The sequence below is a fragment of the Morone saxatilis genome, unplaced genomic scaffold, assembly GCF_004916995.1.
Source record: "Morone saxatilis isolate NCDOM2014 unplaced genomic scaffold, NCSU_SB_2.0 Contig17, whole genome shotgun sequence".
In the NCBI taxonomy this organism is placed as follows: Eukaryota; Metazoa; Chordata; class Actinopteri; family Moronidae; genus Morone; species Morone saxatilis.
Window position 1 is genome coordinate 28,081,443 of NW_023339729.1, and position 5,462 is coordinate 28,086,904.

At 39.7% G+C, this 5,462-nt stretch overlaps 1 protein-coding gene across 1 annotated transcript in view; it reads right to left on the reverse strand.

The window, feature by feature from the left end:
* LOC118327481 overlaps positions 1 to 5,444 on the reverse strand; it is a 13,548-nt gene extending 8,104 nt beyond the window's left edge. Inside the window, exon 1 of the mRNA XM_035660851.1 lies at positions 5,190 to 5,444. The gene's annotated coding sequence lies outside the window, so the exon portion shown is untranslated. The remainder of the gene's footprint in view (positions 1 to 5,189) is intronic.
* Between the last annotated feature and the right edge of the window lie 18 nt (positions 5,445 to 5,462).

Below are 5,462 nucleotides of genomic sequence, written 5' to 3' on the forward strand. Positions count from 1 at the left end.
TATTTTACTACACTTTGTCTATTTACATTACAGTGAGATAATGTCTCATTTGCATATTTAACATTACATAATAACATTTCAGAAAATGTAAGTAATCAAATGGGGAAGTTTCATGATATGTATTAATTTTTGACCCTATTTTCCTGCAGTGCCATGATTGAAAGCTAGGTAAGGTATAGTGAGAAGAAAGCATCAAGCTTAAGTATTGTTGCCATGGTTAACCACAGTTTAACATACCTTATGGACCGATACAACAACAGTGGTTAAACTGTTGAACAGATCTTTTTTGATATATCTTGTTATACAGTTTTAATTTGATACCTCTCTGTGATTTAGAAATGAATTATCATGGCCACAGCCATATCTGTGTATTTTCACCTTCCCTGTGTTTCCAGCGCTCCCCTGTCTGTCTGTCTGTCTGTCTGTCTGTCTGCCTGTCTCTGTGTATGTTTGTGTGTTTGTAGTAGTGGTCTCCCTTCTAGGCTCTGGGCTCTGCTCTTCTGCACACCTGTTTGCCATAATCATCACTACTTCCAGTCAGCTCACCTGCCTCGCCCTCCCTCAGTTTGCACTACTTCAGTCCCAACTCTACACTGTTATTTACCTCAGTGGCCAAACTTTAAAACATTACTCTCATGATTTAGCTTCCTTGTGTTTGTCCTCTAGGATCATCACTCACCTGCCAGTTTTCCTGCAACCCCTTCATTAATGCTCATGCCAGCCACACTACTCTATCACCGTCATGAGCCTCTGCTGCCATCAGATCTTCCTTCCTTGCCACAAGCCCCGTCATCTCGTCTTTACATTACCTCAATTCTCTAGTACCATTCTAGGAAATCTGTCTGACTTTATCTGCGTCCTTATCTGTGTTCTGCTCCTGGGTCCACATTTGATCGGAAACATAACATGCGTATTTTTTGCACAGCAATGGCATGATGTGGAATAATCGTCTGTGTAATTCTCAGTCTGTTTTTATTAGAACTGATGGTAAAATGTGGCAACAGAAGATGATGATGATTCCAGATCGAAACGTGCAATCATCGAAATAATCAAAAAGGACATTCACTCTTTCAGTTAAACCAATTCGATTTTGCCACAGCCTCTGTGAGTCGGTCAAGTCATTGCTGTCAAACTTTAAAACTGTCTCTCTGTAACTCTCCCTGTCAGCTGTCATGTCACTGTCAGATACGATGCAACCCTCCTCCACCCCATTCACCTCCAGTTCGTATGACAGCCAGGGGTGCTTTTCATTATGCTAACATGTCTCCTTGTTTCCCTCACTTGCTTCCTTTCTTCGTATCTATGCTCCTCCTAGCGAGGATGTGAGAGAGAGAGAGCGAGAGAGAGCGAGAGAGAGAGAGAGAAAGAGGTGTGGAAGAGATGCGAGGACAGGGGAGTCGAAACTGCTATATGAGGAATACTTGCTTCCACAGTGTCCGGAAACAATGCCAGAAACCTTACAGTGTTAATTTAGATATACAAATTGTTTAACATAATAACTTATGGGAATTGTGTTTTTTTTTTTTTTTTTGCAGCTTGAACTGTACTTAAAATTAAAATTTTACCATTCTTTTCTCTTAGGTCTCTCACAAGTCCCCCAACTTTATGAAAGTGTAATACCTAATTGCCAGAGTGCCCCTTTAAAGCCATTTTAAAGTGTCAGCTCCCTGTTTGTCAAATCAAGCCTGATGTCGTGAGATTAATGAAATGATTCAAAGTAATTCTGTACAGTCCACCAACTTCCCCAACTGAAGGTCTGTACTTATCCATCATTTCCCAAGTGAACATTGGAAATTTAAGTGATTCTGTTCAGTTGGCTACATCTCATGATCAGCAGCTGATAATGGGAAAGGCCTTGCTAGGGAAACTGTACTTTATATCACACTCAGTAATCAAGAACTCTTTCAAGTCTGACTTTGTCAGCCACTATCTACTTGACAGTCACTTTCTAACCTCTTTCATAGAGAAATGTTTCATTTATATATATGTCATGTTCTGACATTTGGACTTCCCCTAAACTTCTCCAATTGAAAAGAGCTGACATTCTCTTTCCTCTATCTTTCAGTTGTTTTCTCATAAGCACATAAATAACCACAAACACAGACACAAAACACACACAAAAACCACTTCCTAACCCCCTTCTCTTCCCAGAAAGCTACTGTTGTTTCCAAGTATGCACTTATTTTCTTATCTTACTGATACTGATACTTATACTGATCCAAAGAATAAAGACACAGCTTCTAACTGCCGTATTAACAGGCAGCAAACAAGCTAGTCCCAGTCCTGCTAGCATTTAAATGCATTAATGCTGACCGACTAGGTGGCTAGTTTCACACAACATACAAACATTTCAACTCATTCAAATCTTGTATTTGTGAAATGTGTTTAAGAACAAGTAGAACAATGATTTGGGAAATGTAGGCTCCTCATGAAGTTAGTCGAAGTTTCTTACACTAACTTCATGAGGGGAATCAGTTGATGGTTATTGTACACAAGAGAGTCCATTACTGGCCCTCAGGGAAATGCACATTTTGAGTTGAAATGTTGAGGGGCTGCTCTAACCTCTAAAAAAACCCAAAACCTACCCCTACCTATATGTTAACCAGTCTGCTACCTCCTAATATTGGTTAATGTCATAGCATGATAAAAGACAGCATGACATGAGATTGTTAATTGTTAATCATTTCTCAACTTCAAAAGGCTCAATGACAACAATACCAAGTTTGGATGCCACAGTGTCACATGACAGGGGGCTTAGGCCATTGCAGAAAAACTCTAAATGCAGTCATTTGCACCTCTGTTTTTGTGGTGAACAGTTTCCTCTTGTTTTTTCCTTCAACTAATAAATAGGTCCATATTCTAATGGCAATACTTGTTATGCACCTGTTTCCGTAGTAGCTGATTTAAATAGAAAAAAAACCTCTAATCGACAGCAGGGTCCTAACACAGTTGGATACTGGCCACTTCACAGCTGATGCTACAGTTTTTAACCCCTGTATAAGTTAATTGTTTACCAATTTACTTCCCTGCAGCCATATCTCAAATTTGATGTGTTATTTCTCTTTTTTCCAACAGTCAGTTGATACATATTGAACAGTTGCTGCTTTTGCATGTGAACTACACTGACATTTAAAAACTGTCAAAAACAGGATGAAAAATAAATGTAGAACAATGATTTGGGAAATGTAGGCTCATTGTGAAGTTAGTTGAAGTTTGTTACGCAAACTTCATGAAGGGAATCAAGGGGCTGCTCTAACCTCTAAAAAAAACCCAAAGCCTACTCCTACCTATATGTTAACCAGTCTGCTACCTGCTAATATTGGTTAATGTCATAGCATGATATAAGGCAGCATGACAAGCTGCACATTGTTCAGAAGCACAGAGATTTTCATCCACAGGGCATCCCATTGGTTATCCCTTTCACTGTTAATCATTTCTACAACTTCAAAAGACTCAATGACAACAATACCAAGTTTGGATGCCACAGTGTCAAATGACAGGGGGCTTAGGGCATTGCTTTGCATCAAAGCGGCGACCTCTGTGGCTGGCAAATGAAGCCAACATGGCCAATGTACCAAAAACTGCAATTCCTTGAATGGCTACTTGAGGCTGGCACCAGAAGTGAGTCAATCTCCATAAGGGCCCAAATACATACACATGTTTACATGCCTAGTACAAAATGCAGTTTTGGTCTCTATAGCTAAATACTCTGTTCTTGACAACTGTAGGGGGTTGAATATTTACCTCACCATTTTAAAGGGTATATTAAGGCTTAGAGTTATGCATAATTAGGGCATGGTCACTTAGAGTGACAGGTGGATGCGTCACAAGCAGCTGGCTAAATGATAAGGTCTCATTCGGCCCACCTCAGTTCCACCAACGCTCTACATTTTTGGATTAGCCGGGAGCTGGCGGAGTCAGGACTGCCAAGATGCAGCCAAACCTCACTGAGCCAACTTTTGCCGAAACGCAACAAAATGTCATCTGGAAAGCTGCTGTGGTGGCCAATTGAATACATGCAAATGCACTTTGTAAAGTGATAAAAATAATTGCAGCTGTGAGAATACAATCCTCTTTCAGAGTATGTAAACCCCTGTGCAGTGTTTTGGCATCTGATAAGCCTTTAAACTCATAGATCTATTTATCAAACTGGACTTATTGGATTATATTTCATGTCGAACCAGTACCTGAAGCAACATGCTGCCACAAACACAGGCCCGCTTTGCTGTTGACATACATTTTACTATTTTTTGACATGTAAACAACAGTGCAGGGGTGATATTCATATTCCCTTACATTGTCACTCCATCCCACCTGTTCTAAAGAGCAAAGGTAAGACAGGATGCCTGTGGGTGGAAACTGGTCTCATTTAACTAATTCATCAAAAAGCAATGCACATGGCACTAGCACTGCTAGTTTTGAATTGTTACATTGGAACCCAAAGATTGTGTGAGATGCTGAGAGGAGCACATTAAAACCCGAAACCCAGCAGACATATTCAAATGAAACATAAAGCTTCAACTGAAAGAACGTAGGGTGATGAGAAATGAGAAATGAACATGACTTGCAGCAGCAGCATGTAGCATGTGGGAGTAAGCACCATGACCTGAAACAGCAGCAGCAGTGTGTGGGCTTTTCCTCTAGTGCCAGCATCAGGTCAAAATTTAAATTTTTCCAATACATTGGTTGGTAACATCAGCATGTTAGCATTTAGCATGTTGACATTCAAATTTAGCTCAAAGCACAGCCTCACAAAACCACTAGTTTTGCTGTAGAGTCCTTACGCAAAAGAGTATGTTAATTTTGTTAATATTGTATGTTAATATTTTAATGGTCTTTTAAACACCCCATTAAAAGTTTCTCTCTCTCTCTCTTGCCTCACTCCCCCACACGGTTTGCTTCTAAATGGTCTGTTATTAAGATTTGGCTGAAATGTTTCCACCATGACAGAATATAATCAGATATAGTAGAGTTTCTTCTTGCGGTTTCTTCATCATTAGCGGTCATCATGAGCATCACTGTCAGTTTACAACCATTCATCATCAAAAACAATTACCAAACGTAACTCACTTTATCGTCTCAATCTGTTAAAGCGTAATTGCCTGTCACTCATTCATTCATGACACTAAAAAAGAAGTTTGATATACATCAGAAAATACCTCTTGAAGTCAATTTATACAAGAACTTACCTGTCCAGTGTCATTCTGTGGAGATCTCTTGCCTTACATGACGGTCTTCACATACATTCAGAATGACTGATCAGTTGTTTCTTTAACTGTATACTAATTCAGAAAACTTTTAACAGTGTGTGCTCTCAACTTGTGACGTACAGGAAAGTTGAACTGAGCTGTGGTTACAATGTGGTTTCCCTGAAATGCTATCCCTGTCAAAGAAGTGAAGAAGTGGAAATCCCTTTTAGGGGTTTGTGCTCTCTCTCCCTTTCTTTCTTCCTCTCTCTCTCT